This window comes from Culex quinquefasciatus, chromosome 2 (genome assembly GCF_015732765.1).
Source record: "Culex quinquefasciatus strain JHB chromosome 2, VPISU_Cqui_1.0_pri_paternal, whole genome shotgun sequence".
In the NCBI taxonomy this organism is placed as follows: domain Eukaryota; kingdom Metazoa; phylum Arthropoda; class Insecta; order Diptera; family Culicidae; genus Culex; species Culex quinquefasciatus.
This window is the reverse complement of record NC_051862.1, coordinates 140,942,123-140,957,325: the sequence shown is the minus strand read 5'-3', so window position 1 is coordinate 140,957,325 and position 15,203 is coordinate 140,942,123.

Sequence of the window (15,203 nt, the reverse complement as noted above, 5' to 3'; positions counted from 1 at the left end):
TTGAAATTCGCTGTTACATTTGTGTAATGGTAAATTACAGATTGTAGATTTGTAATTTGCTATTACGTTTCCGAACTGAAATCATTGTTCTCATATTTCTTCGTAACAATTTTCGAGCATACTCGATAAACTGAATAATTGTGATCCACATAATTTTGTAGGCAATTGCAAGTTTGGTTCTAATCTTGTTTTGCTAAAAATGCTTATCTCGCCATGGTAAATTATTTGATATTTTCTTAAAATGCATATGTTTATTTAACACGCAACTATTTTTAACTTTTTCATATAAAAAATCGCCATTTGTTGATTTTTGTATTTTTGAAAATGCAAAATTTCCAAATCAGGCTTCGTCATGCACACGGGATATGTCTTGAGAGTCTTCACCCAAAATTTCAGCCAATTTGCTCCATCCCATCGTGAGACATCGTGGCACCCGTAAATCAACTTGGTGTTAAGAAAAAAAACTAACTTAATCCACCTACGTGGTTGATGCCTTCCTCACTTTTTACCGGAACGGAATCGACGTAACACCTTATAATGTGGCCCTCTTAAACCTTGCGCAATCGTCAACGGATCCACAGGCGTGAATCGTTCTTTTTGCGACAAGACTCCGCCTCCCGGGTCTCCTTAGTGTGAAGGTATGGCACGGGGAGAGGGCACCGAATACCTATATTAACACTTAGAATTTTTTGCGTCCGCCTCGGGATTCGAACCGGCGACACTTTTTACCAACAATAGGTAATATGAGTAGTTTGGACACATATTTCAGCTATTTTTTTTTTAGGATCCAGAAAAATACGTACACACATATAACTTAAGTAATCATAACTCGAGACAAGGTTGCCAGATCAACAATGTTGTGAGCTCGTTAGAAAGGTTTTTTCAATTACCCAACCAACGATGGGTCAGATGATGGATCCGGACATCGTTTACATACATTTAAGTGGGATCCGGCTTCAAAAAAGTGAATTTATATCACTTAAGTGGGCATATCTCGAGACAGGGTTGCCAGATCTTCAATGTTTTGGACTCGTTGGAAAGGTTTTTTGATAACCTAACCAACGATGGGTCGGATGGTGGATCCGGACATAGTTTACATACATTTAAGTGGGATCCGGCTTCAAAAAAGTGCATCAATATCACTTATGTGGCCATATCTCGAGACAGGGTTGCCAGATCTTCAATGTTTTAGACTCGATGGGAAGGTTTTTTGATAACCTAACCAACGATGGGTCGGATGGTAGATCCGGGCATAGTTTACATACATTTAAGTGGGATCCGGCTTCAAAAAAGTGCATCAATATCACTTAAGTGGACATATCTCGAGACAGGGTTGCCAGATCTTCAATGTTTTAGACTCGTTGGAAAGGTTTTTTGATAACCTAACCAACGATGGGTCGGATGGTAGATCCGGGCATAGTTTACATACATTTAAGTGGGATCCGGCTTCAAAAAAGTGCATCAATATCACTTAAGTGGCCATATCTCGAGACAGGGTTGCCAGATCTTCAATGTTTGGACTCGATGGGAAGGTTTTTTGATAACCTAACCAACGATGGGTCGGATGGTGGATCCGGGCATAGTTTACATACATTTAAGTGGGATCCGGCTTCAAAAAAGTGCATCAATATCACTTATGTGGACATATCTCGAGACAGGGTTGCCAGATCTTCAATGTTTTAGACTCGTTGGAAAGGTTTTTTGATAACCTAACCAACGATGGGTCGGATGGTGGATTCGGACATAGTTTACATACATTTAAGTGGGATCCGGCTTCAAAAAAGTGCATCAATATCACTTAAGTGGACATATCTCGAGACAGGGTTGCCAGATCTTCAATGTTTTAGACTCGTTGGAAAGGTTTTTTGATAACCTAACCAACGATGGGTCGGATGGTGGATCCGGACATAGTTTACATACATTTAAGTAAGATCCGGCTTCCAAAAACTACATAAATATTACTTAAGTGGCTATATCTCGAGACAGGGTTGCCAGATCTTCAATGTTTTGAACTCGTTGGAAAGGTCTTTTGATTACCTAACCAACGATGGGTTGGATGATGGATCCGGACATAGTTTTCATGCAGATAAGTGAGATCCGGATAAATGTGAAAACACATTTTTATATATAACTTTTGAACTACTTTTCGAAACTTCAAACAATTCAATAGCGATGTATGGGACCCTAAACCAAGACGAATGCAACCGGTTTGATCAAAATCGGTCCAGCCAGTGCTGAGAAAACTTGGCAAGAATTTTGAACACATACATACATACACACACACACATACACACACACAGACATTTGTTCAGTTTTCGATTCTGAGTCGATAGGTATACATGAATATATGTCTACGAGCTGTTTTTCAAAAGTTAAATTTTCGAGCAGGATTATAGCCTTACCTCAGTGAGGAAGGCAAAACGCTCACAAAGTTTGTCAGCTTGCTTTGCGCATGGCAAAATATTGAGCTAAAATCGTTTCTTACTCAGTTAAATCATGAAATATCTTCATAAAACTTTCACGAGTGATTGAAAGTCATCCTTAAAGTGGATTTAATAAATTTTCTGTTACATGAAATTTGTGATTTTCTACATGTATGTAACCCCGCAAACTAATAAAATTTTGGCTAACGTTTTTTTTTTTCTTCGGAGCATGTGTAAAAAGGCACAAATGAGAGCAATTTAGAGCGACCGAGAAGTTGTCACGCAAAACGAGAGTTGCTCTCTTGCTCACTGTCTGTCTTAAAGATATTAGCAATAGAGAGAGTAATTCACAATTTTCTTTTTTTAAATTGAAACGCATTAATTGAACTAGAATACAGAAATAGATTTCGCATTTCGCCTGTAGCCAGTTCACGCCCCAAAAATGTTGTGTATGTGTAGATGATCATTGTTTGAAAAAAATAATATATAAAGCAAACTAAAAAATAATAATCCCCCTAACAAAAGACGTACGTTGTTGTGTACTCGACAGGTTCTCTTCCACACCCTTCTTCTTTCACCACCACCACCACTCTCTCCCTCGAACTCTACAGCCATTTTGGTCTCTTAATCTAAGGGAAAGAGCGCGAGCGTGAGAGAGCTCAAAGTGAGCGCGCCCGTCCTCTCACACATCTACAAGCAATATCTACCACCATTTTTTGATAAGAAGAATGTCGGCGGCGAGCGCATCGCGCGATGGGGTATGTCACTCACTCTCACCACTCACCCTCTTGTCACTCTCTGTCATCAATATTTAGAAATTATTTATTTTGTGTTTTTTTTTTGTAAAACATTCGGTGTGTTTTACGCGAAATAGCTAATCATTTCGACTAGTGTGTATCTGCCTGGTAGATTATGAAAGTTTTAAAAGTTTTTCTAATATATGTAATTTGCGAAGAAAAACAAAATGAAAGCTTTAGGGAATATTTTGATTAAGAAAACTGTTGAGGAGAAATGAATGGATAGTTCAAACGATTACTACAACTATTATTAACTGTTTGCTCAAATCCTAACCACTCGGTGCCACCAAACTCATATTTTCCTTCGTGTATGTTTGATAGTCTTTTTAAAATAAATATTTTTATAAATATGAAAAAAAAAATCAGGAGGCAACACATTCTGGAAGTTCTAAAATTTAGAAAGCATCTGCTTATACCACGAGTGAAAAAAAAAATACAAAACACACCTACACAGAATTACATTGACGCTACACCAGATACTAACCGATTCTAAGCGATTAAGGAACTCAATTTACGATCCCACATGTATAACTAAACAACCCAATAATCTTACATATATATTTATCCCTTAATGTTTCGTTCGAACAGAAATTTGTCGTGTTATAGAAGCGCTCGACAGAGTGTGAGTCTGAGCCCGAAATTGCACACAAGTGACCGCGAGCGCAATGAACAAGAGTAGGTACACACAACTACACGCATTCATCTTTTCTATATTGTATATGTAATTGTAACCGTAATGAGCTTTAATATCAGATAATAGTCCGTACGAACCGCCGTTGCAACCCCACCCTCACCGTCAAGGTAAGCGGGTTCCGATTTCTTTTTTCTCTCCACAAACAATACACAGTTACACACTCACTAAAAACTAAGATTAATCAGAATTCAAAACAATAACAATAGAGAGAGAGAGCGTTCTACTTCTTGTTCGTCCGTGTGTCAAAAGCCGCGCAAACTCTCGTAAAGTAAAACTGAACAAAACAAACCCCATCGTTGGCCGGATCCTTGCAATTTTCGAAAGGTATGAAATTCACCTAAATACTGGCGGTTGTGAACTCGAGTAACTCGAAAGTTGAGGTTTCTGTATTTTTTTTATTTTATCTTATCTCTTCTCAAACACTACTATTGGGTTTCCTCTGTTGTTTTGGTGGCGGTGAAGGCTTTCGTTGTGCGTGCGTGTGCGTGTTTTATGAATCTTTTGTTGGGCTACACACCGGTTTAGTTTCGCTCCCTGTCGCGAGACAGAGAGCAAAGCAGAAACTCTCGCTTCTCTTAATTTTTCCCTATGCTCTGAAAACGAGAGGAATTGCGAGAGTAACTCTCTTGCTCACTGTCTTGGCGCGGGTTGTGCTTCAAGTTAGGGAAAGCTGACGGAATTTGAGTGACCAACACACGCGCGCGTCAAAACAATGATTCAAGGTTTAAGGGTTGTGTACCACGTAGGGGGATCTAACACCACCAGTTGTCCCGTACAAGTAGTGATATTTTTGTTAGGTTTAATTTGCCTGGAATTTATTCTTATCAGCATCCATTAGTTCGTTGCCCCAATTCCCCGTACATCCACCACTCACTTTTTAGTTTCTTCGTTTTGTTTTGTAGTTAACTGTTATTATTTTGTTAATTTTCATTTTACACATACACATCTGTTCTTTTTCAACGCGTAAGTACACACCTGTCCATTACTTTAATTTTCTTGTATGATCATTATTGTACTGTAAGTAATGTTTCATTGTCCGAGACAAGTAAAGTCATTTTGGTTACAGTTGTCGTTATGAAAATGGGTGTTTTGCACTGTGTTGGTTAGATGTATGCAAGAAAAGTCCGATTTGATGTGCTTTTGAGAACTTTCAATTGGTTGAGTTGAGCGACCTATTTTCATCACCTTTGCTATTTATCGTCACAAAACTTACAGTTTATTAAAAATCTTTTTTGAACAGTTTTCAATCTGAATCAAAAGCTCTTAACATAAACCAACAATAAAATCTCGCGGTCGTTTTCAAAAGGACGCAAGATCCACCTCCAACTCTATTGTTTTCTCGAAAACATAATAATACTTCTGCATTGGCTCTTGCATCATTTCGAAAACTATACCGAGATTTATTATTTTCTATTGTTCTTAATATTAAAAATTTCGAGAAAAATTAGAATCTTTCGCTCAAATTAAACGTTGTCTATCTAGTTGTCTGTGGTAACGAAAAATTGTTTATTTTTTTCACGGACACACGTACACAAGTACTGTTTACGTTTTGCACTGGCGCTGTCATGCGTGCAAATTCTCAAGGCCTTCTAGATAATCGCCAAAATCTATTACTTGTTGATAAGTGCAATGCTATATGAAGATAAACATAGGGCCAATTTTGTATTGATCAAGGTGGTATTCCACTTTAGTATCCTTTGTTTACAAACATTTCAATACACAATTTGACATTTTCCTCCATGTTTGGAAAGAAAGTTTAGCAAAAACTTTCAATCTCTCAAATTAAAGATTTTTTTCCGTAAAGGAAAAGGGAAACAAACACTCGAAAACGGTGAAAACTGTCTTCTAACAAGTTTGACAAGTCCCGCAGTGGAATACCTCCTTCATGAATCTAGAAAAGTAAATTTGATACCTTTTTCAAGCTTAATTAAACTTCAATCTAATTTAAAGCAGTTTCGACACACCAAGTCAGTGCAATCACCAAAATAATAGTGACAGCTGCAACCAAAGCCCATTAAATCTCACCGTGCGTCTCCACACCACAAACAACAACACCACCCCCTCTTGTACAAACCCCATTACCACCCCCCGCCTCGTTCCAGCCATCGACAAGCTGTCTTCACACTTCAACTGGTTTCTTTTGCTTTTTTGTTTTCTTCTTCCTTCTTCAAGATCGCCGTCGGACGAGTGCGTGCGTCCGGCCGTCCGTTCGTAAGCCCTTTCGCAATCTTACCTCCTCGAACTCAGACCAAAACAAAACAAAAAATCGAGGGGCCGGTCAATCGATAAGTACCTCACATTTTATTTCTTTATTTTTTCTTACCTTTATTATTTTTTAAACTGTACTGCCCCTTTCTTTTTTTACTGGTAGATGAGGGGTCCACACGCTTCTTGGTGGCATTTCGGATTGGAAATTTCTTGCATTGGCAAGGTTCTGTTTGGGGAGGTCACACAAGGGGCGGTGGTGGACCCTTCGAGATCATGAATGACCCACAAAAAAAACAATACAAATCTTATTTCACGTGTTTTAAAAATCCTCAGGCAGGTGATAGACAGGGACCTCCGCGAAGGGGGATCTCGTTGTCACAAATTTGTTGTTGGATATTAGCTTATCCCTTGCCGACGGGGGCTGCTGACGTTTGAGGGTCTTTCGGCGGGGGTTGTCAACCCTGCTAAATATCTTCAAAAGCGAGTCTTTCTGAAAGAGTTTAGACCCCCCGGCAGGCGACACATCGTGGGTGGGGAGATTCTTTCGGGACCGTTCGAAAGATTCTCCCCCCTTTGGAAACGCATGTGTCACAGCAAATTTGTTGAGTGAGAAGTCCCTTGTTGGACCCCTCGCGACCATCGGTATTCAGAGGGGTGCGCGCACGGGGGTCCAACAGGCGAAATTTTGAAATTTCACAGCCCGGTATAAATTTTATCAAACTTTTTTTTTCAATGTGGCGGAGATGGTTTTTCTTACTTATATTTAATGCATATATATTTATAAGGATGAACTTACTTGTATGTTACGTTTATTTTCATTATATGAACAATAGGCATACTCACATATCTCATATACATATACAGTAGTTGTTCTGTAACTGGGCGTTGTTTAACTGGGCTGTTTTTTAACTGGGCGCTCGATAACTGGGCCGTAGCCCAGTTAAAAAGCAAACAAACGTCAAAAAACCAAAACAAACCGAAATAACCGAGGGGTTAATGGATGCAAAAATCATGGTCAACAAATAAAAAAACTTTTTTCAAACTTTTATGTAATTTCAAGTCAAAATTAAAGAAATATGAAAAGTAATCATTGTAAACAAATTTGAGTAACTTTTATTTTTATATTTCATCTAATAAATATTATGCATCGGTAGTCCCCTCGTTATTTTTCGTTCAGCCCAGTTAGCGAACAGCATTCGATGACTGGGCTACGTTCTCAGCCCAGTTACCGAACAACTACTGTATTTAAAACCAATGTTAACCGATCGATGGGCTGTTGGACTTTTCATCCCCTGCCTGGGGAAGCTTTTTTAGCGCAGAACTACTCCGGATAAGCAAATAAAAACCTGACTCATTACAACAGCAAAAAAAAACTACTCTACCTCTGTCGTACTTAAGTTTTCAGCTATTTCCACCCAATAAATTTCCTTTCCCTACCCCTTTCAAATCCACTTAACCTTCCACGTACCCATTTTCTATTGACAGAAGCGATCGTTTAAAAGGAATTTTCACATATTTCCCTCAAAATTGTATGGCTATTGAGCGATGGAAACGCAAAACTTAGCTTTTTACTTTCTTTCTGGTACACATAACAATTCGGTGTTTGTAATAGTGAGTGACTTAGTTCTGGGAAACTCTTTTCCGTTTTTTCACCACCACTGAATGAGTATGGATTTGTTAGAGATTTTTCGTTATGCCCCATCATAGCTCATTTTCACGGCGCGAAACCGCTTTTGTACTCACCTTTTATACTCTACATTGGTTCGATTATTAGTTGCCACGTCACCTGCCCCTAATTTAACCCTGGTACCTGGCTGGTGGAACTTTGATTAGCTTTCCACACTTTTTCTCGATAGACATTTTTAACACTACTCACCCATTGCATTGGTAGAAGGGCCATTTTCATCACCCCCCACAAAACTCATCAAAATCGCGCATCCACCTGTTCTTTTTCCCCCGGGGGTTATCTAACTTGTTAGTTCATAGGCGTTCGTTCGTATTGTTTGGTATTTCAATAGTAATGTGTTGTATTTATATTCAGCGAAATACACAACATTAAAGCAAAACAGAAAAAAAAATAATTAAAAAAAAAACTTCACATTACAAATTTGCATCGGTAGATATGATATGGTTACTCGTAAAAAATAATTAATTATTAAACCCCAACAAAAAAAACTACATTTAATCAAACAGCGTGGGAAACCAGGCACACGTGGTTTCAAGGTAACAAAAAATCATCACGTGTGAGAAGCAATTTGGGGTCACGAGAAAAAGACGTCCTCGAAGAAAGTGTTGCGGTTTTGGTTCTAGTTTCTTTTTCGGCAAAGTTATCGTAGACATTATTTTATTCGTGCATTGTATCCCAGTCAAACGGTTACCAGAAGAGGAAAACAAAACAAGAAGAACAGCAAAATCAGTCATTCAGAAACAACTTTGATCGTTTGATTGCATAACCCACTGCAAAGCAAGTAGAAGTCTCCATAATACAACAAAAACAAAAACACAGTGAAAATAAATCATGGTGAAAATAAGTGAACATTTTTTTACGTTGATTTTATCAGAATGATGACATCCTTTAAAACCATTTTTTAAATAATAAGGCATTTTGGCATCGGGATCCGTTTGATGGCTCATCAGCACTTTAAACGTTCGATTACATCTCCAAAGGGGGTTTTAAAATTAAATCAAGTAACAAATACCATAAAATGTGCCTCTCAAAAGGGGTGTACCACATTTGGCACAAACTTTAACTTTCCCCCTTCAAATTTGGCCCGAAAAATAAGGGGGCAGAAAAAAATTTCAAAAAACTTCAAAATTTCAATGAAAATTTAAGTGCAATCAGCTGAGATCAATTTAAAATGCATTCCCCTTCGTTTAGTATCATTTTTAGCAGGTTTTGGTTGATTTAAAAACCAAAATCATTTCTTTGGAAATTTTTTTTTTGTATTTTTTGATTGGATGAAATATTGTGTGTTTTCTATAACCAAAGAAGTAATTTTGATTTATTGGTTCGTCTATAATATTTGACAGCTGTTCATACACAAAATAATAAAAAAATAATTAAAATACAGTTAAACCTCGCATAGTGCGCAGGCGTTAAGCTTTGTATTTCGTATATTTCCCAAACACGACATATCATTTTTGTAATCTTGTTCAAGCAATTTGTTGGTCTTGTTGCAACCTACGATTTGCTTAAATAAGAATGCAAATATGTTATGTCATTCCAGAGTAATCGAAGAGATACAAAGCGTAACGCCTGCGCACTATGCGAGGTTTAACTGTATTCAAAAATCAAATTATTGCTTTTTGGGTGTTCTGAATATTATACCTCTGGTTCATGATGGTTTCAAAAACATCCAAAAATGATAAAAACAGAAAAAAAACTTCAGATCTTGAGAACGTATTTTCAGATCGATTAGGTCACTTGAAATCACAGATATAGGTATTGCTTAGTACTTTTCAGAAAAAAATGTTACACTTAACAAAACTACTTATTTTTTAATCCCACTTTTTAATGCTTATTCATTTATCGTCACTCCATACCCTCAGTGACGTCAAGGGAACAAGGGCGTCTATGCGAAGTTTATCTACATCCACTGTTTGTAGCATTGAAATCTGCTTAAATAAAAAAAAGTTATGCACGTGGGCATATAAATTACGGAGTTAATTGGGAGCGTTCTTTTATTACGTAACGCAAAACATCTGATTTTTAGACCCCCTTCCCCCCCCCCCTAGTAACAAAATTTCCATACAAATTTTAAAAATTTTGTATGGAGCGTAACACGGCCTCCGACCCCCCCTCCCCCCCTATTGCGTTACGTTATAAAAGAACGCTCCCAATAAATGATTGATTTGTTCACCATGCGCTCATATTTCAGGACCAAGTTAATTGCGGGTATGGGGATCATACATTTATTTTTTTAAAATTCTACTTTTCACACAGAAAATAGATTGCAAAAAAAAAACATTTTTTAAAAATCTCATTTCCCAGAATGCCATTTTTGCACAAGTTGCTCAAATTGATTTGGCAGTGCTGCTAATTTTTCAAAAAATAATCGTGATTTTTGAAAAAAACTTGACAAAAAGAAGTCGAATATATTATTTTAAATAAATTTGCAATCAAAATAACTTTGCATAAATTTGGATATCGTGCACCATTTCCAGTTAAATCCACTAATTTTGTTTTAAACCTTTTCTTTTTTGCCTAAAAACCAAGCTTTTTTTAAAGAAATTATTAGAAAATTTTCAATCAGCGATTCCACGTCGAGCGGAAGTATCCAAATCAAAAGTGCTCTGGTTTGTCTCAAATTTAGCATGGGAGTTCTTTGATCAAAATAATAAAACCTTTATTTTTTTGTTTGGCGATTAGGGTGATCCTCTCCGAAATAAGAGTGGTCTAAAAAAAGACCTTTCACGTCGATATTCGCTAAACCACTTTTTTTTCAATAAATCATATTTCCAGAACGACTAAACCAATTTGATAGCGCCACAATTCAAAAGAAAGGTTATTGGATGAGCTTTTCTGGAAAAATGTGATGTTTTAGCCAAAAATGTTGATTTTTCATAGGGCCTTTTTCTATATTCAGCTAGTTTTTTTAGGGCCTCAACAAATTTTCCTGAAAAGCCCAACTAATAAACTTTCTTTTGAATTGTGGCGCTATCAAATTGGTTCAGCCGTTCTAGAAATATGATATGGAAAGTGTCAAAAAAATCAAACCATCCACATTAACGACCCCCGGGTCTTTTGTGGTCTCTATTACAAGTTTCTGCTCGAACCTAGGAGCAGGGCTTGTGAAATTTCGACTTTGTTTGTGATAGCTGACAGAACACTCCAATCGTCTTCACCACGACAACCTGATTTTTACATTCTACTTTCGTTCGTTTCACACACAAAGGAATGAGTGCTACGCAAAGTCACTCACACAATCATTGACTTTTCTCCAGGAGAAAAATCGCATAGGCAATCAAACGTCAAAATTACCCCCCACTAGAGGGCGCTGAAACTTGGGGTGATGTTTTCTTTATATCTTACAGCGAGTAAATTGGTTTGAAATTTGAAATTGTTTTATTTCATCAAATCGACATTAATAGCAAATTATACAATTTTCAGGTAAGAAATAAATAGCTTAATTGATATAAACGAAAATATTTTTGTGATGGCCGATTTAACCTGTTTATTATCTGATTCAAAAAAAGCGTATGTTTTAATCAACCAAAACCTAACTAATCAATTGAGAATGTAGATTATTCATGTGGACAAATATTTTTTAAAGTCACTTCTAACCATAAAAGCAAAGCTCTGCTTGAAAAATGATAATTGGAATGATTTTCAAAATTAGCAATCTAACCTCATTATCGCGTTTTCAATCCGGATCTCAGAATTTTCAATGAAAAAGGCAACTTAGCAAAAAAATCAAAAAGTCAGTCGATAGAACTTTTTATTTCTTACCTCCTGTTAACTTTATTTTATTCCAAAGATCAATTTTCTTTTAAAAAACCTTCAAATAGTTTTCACTCCCCTTTGCACTTATCGCGCAAAAACGTAAACGTAACCTTGCACCAAAGTTCTCCTACTCGAATGTAGGTGGCGAATCGAGTTTTTAGCTTTGGTTTTGGGGGCCTATAGAGAGCGGTCGTTTGACATTCTACCGAGATTCCGATCATCTCTCCAATGATAGCAATCATATGATTTCTGTCACCACGCAGCATACATAAGGAAGAGGGAGACAAAAACGAGAGAAAGAGAAAGAGCACGTTGTCTCGTTCGGGCGGCTGCTTGAGTGGTGCTTATTTTTCGTTCGTTTTGTCTTCGTGTTTACGTTCATCGACCGTCGCCAAGCAATGATGGTCATGATAGGCGTTGTGTGTCAGCGATCAAATATCGTTTTGGGAAATGATCGCTGACAGAAAGTTCTATAGAATATCGAGCAGTCCCGTTCAGTGATAGATCCCTTTTCAAGCATTGCCTAGGAGTCCGAAGGCTTGAATGGGGAGAGCACCCAAACCTCTTTCTACTCCAAGGAACCTTCCACCCCAGTGTTTGAACTGACGACCTTTGGATTGCGAGTCCAACCGCCGCCAGCGATTCCACCGGAGTAGGCTTGGTTTGGTGTGTTGTTTGTACTTATGGCATGGAGACGACTCCTACACCTGGAATGACTTAACGGCCTAACAACAACCAAGGCCGGGACCGACATTTTACTTCCTCAGCCGATGGAAGGTTGGAGCAGATGGGAATCGAACCCAGAATCATCCGCTTACAAAGCGGACAGCGTAACCATTCGGCCACGCACTGCCACTGATATGGAAAGTGTATTTTTGCGAAAATCCACTCTTTTTTGGATAGTATCACCCTAATCACCAAACAGAAAAAAATTGATTTTGATATTTCCTGATTGACGTGGAAGCGCTGCCTCCGACATGGTCTCCGAAATAAAAACACAAGAAAAATACGAGGTTTTCTTCACCAAAGTAGGGTAGAATTTTTAAGTGAAAATTACTAAGCAAATATTGTTCCAATTTTCAATGTTAAAAAATTGAAGCATCATGAAATTTTTGAATCTCTTGAATAAACATATTTAAAAAAAAAATCAGATCAGCCCTAACATTTGAAAAAGCCCAAACATATTTAATTCCGACCTGTTAAATGTTTCCAATAATGTTTTCCATTGTGTTTAAGAATTTTTGTCATTTTTATGCGAAGAATTTGAACTTCTTTTTATAGCATCTAATACAAGCTTTTGGTTGGGTCCTAAAAGCCCTATTAATATCTATAAACCATGAAAAAACAACCAAAAATATTATTGATCGTTTTACCTGGTTGTAAAGCAAAAAGTCTTCGACTTTGACGAGACAACATTTTACGATAGCTCCAAAGAAGAGACTTTTATTGTAGTCTTTCAAAGTTTCATTGCACTTAGCAAAATTAGCTTGTTTATCACCAAAATCACCAATAAAGGCTCTGAAAGGCATCATTCTCGATCGACCATTTGGCGGCCATTTTTGTTTTAGAAAATCATTCAAATCTTGATTCAGAATGTATCAATCTAAAAATGGTTTTCTTTGTGTTGTTTGCAGGAGCATTTTACATATCGTTATTATTTTTTCATTTCAATTTACTATTTCTTGACCCTGAATTCAGAACTATCATTGACAGTCATTGCCCCAAAAGTGAAGGACACCTTCTACCATATTAAAACTTAATTGTAAAATCCAGTTGAACGGAAATATGCCAAATGACTTTTTGAAAATTTAACTAAATTTTTGTCACTATTTATAGTAAGCTTCAACCAATTTCTGGTTCCGATTCCACCCCATCCCACGAATGTAGATGCCCTCTGTTAGTCAAACTGCCATTGCGGACCACCAACGAAGTTGAATGCACTTTAAAATGGGAAACGAATTTGGATGTTTTTTTTTTCACTTGTACCTCTCTCAATCAATCATGAGTAGTACAAGTCAATATGTTTTTTGCTCGTTAATTTGCAGATTGAAACGTTTCGATCGATCTCAATTTAGGACTAGTTTACCGACTCGCGAGTTCATGGCCATATTCAAAAATTTCAAAAGCGCCGAATCACGCTCCCTCTTCTAATTGCTTTGCCAAGTTTTGCCTTATTTGACTAAGCCAATCCTTTTGACGGAACCAACAATCTCCGCAACTCGTTGAAGCTGTCACACTGAGCTCCACAAGAATCTCATTTCCGATCGTCAGCAAAAACAGAGAACCGCGCTCGTTCCCCCGAGTCACTTGCGAAACAAGCCCCGCCAGGTGATCTTGAAAGTGAATCACGTTCCGTTTCTTTCCCATTGATTGGCGGTCTCGCGATCGCGTGGCTTGTTTACTTCCTCTGCTGGTGCTGCGCTCAAAGAGGAGAAGCCACGTTCACGTCGAACATGATCATCGTCGTCATCATAATTGGTACACCAGAGCGGAGGGAAGAGGTTCGCAACTAGGCAAAGATTAGCTGTGCAATTCTCAGAAACGACCGGCAGTACGTGCTAGAGTTGTGAACAATGTTTGGAATTGATGTCAATTTTATGAACAGATAATTTTAATTTCGTTAAAACAAAAATATGATCTCAACCTGAGAATTTCCAGATGGCAAATTTTTGAAAAGTCCTTTCAAATGCAATAATGAAAATCAGATTTCAACAAGTTTTAGGAGAATGCGAGTAATTTTAATGTTTTTCGGCACTCAAATTTAAATGTCCGTTCTACAACAAACCGAGCAAAATCAAGAAAAACTGCTTCCTGAAAAACTTCATTTTTTTAATTAACTCCTTCCCGCCCAGAGCAAAATCAAGATTTTTTACGTTTTTCACCAATACTTGTAACTGGATCGACCAAATTGGATGAAATTTTAATGGTTATTAGCTAACATTCTATATAAACTAACGCAGGTCGAACAAGGTTGAAAAAAATTCATGGTTGCAGAGAAATTTAATTTTGAAGTAAAAAATAAGTGGTGCTCTGGAGTAACCATGGGCGTTAGAGGGTTAATGGGCCATTCCATGTCATCTGAGTACACCTTCTCAGATTTGGACTAAACGTGGGGGGAATGTTTATCTCTCGAATTTGGTCCTAAAATGAACCTTAGATTGCTGATATTCTGGTTTACAGCGATAAAGCTTATTTTTCTGAGTACAATGACCCTTTGAACGACCACAAAGAGTTTAAAATGGATTTTTAAATCAATTTTGAAAAATTAACCTCGCGGTCCTTCTTGACAGAAAAGCTCCTACTTGACAGCTCGTTCCAAGGGGACCATAGTTGATCCATCGAAAAAATGTTGTCTTGTCATTATTTTTTTAGCATTAAAAGGAAAAAAAGTAATCAGAAATGGTTTTTGATCGTGTTTTTTACCGTTGTACATAAAAATTGACATAGGGCTTTAGTACCCAATTAACGAAAATTCCATGTTTGGTGCTGTTTGGATCTTTCCTTCATTTTTTAAACTGCCCGCATTTTACACGTTTTTCTAAAAAAAGTTTTTTTTTCTCATAACTTTGCAACTTTTATACCAAAAGACTTTCTACCGGTTGCATTTTATAGGCAATTGGCTAAGGAGTTCATTTAAA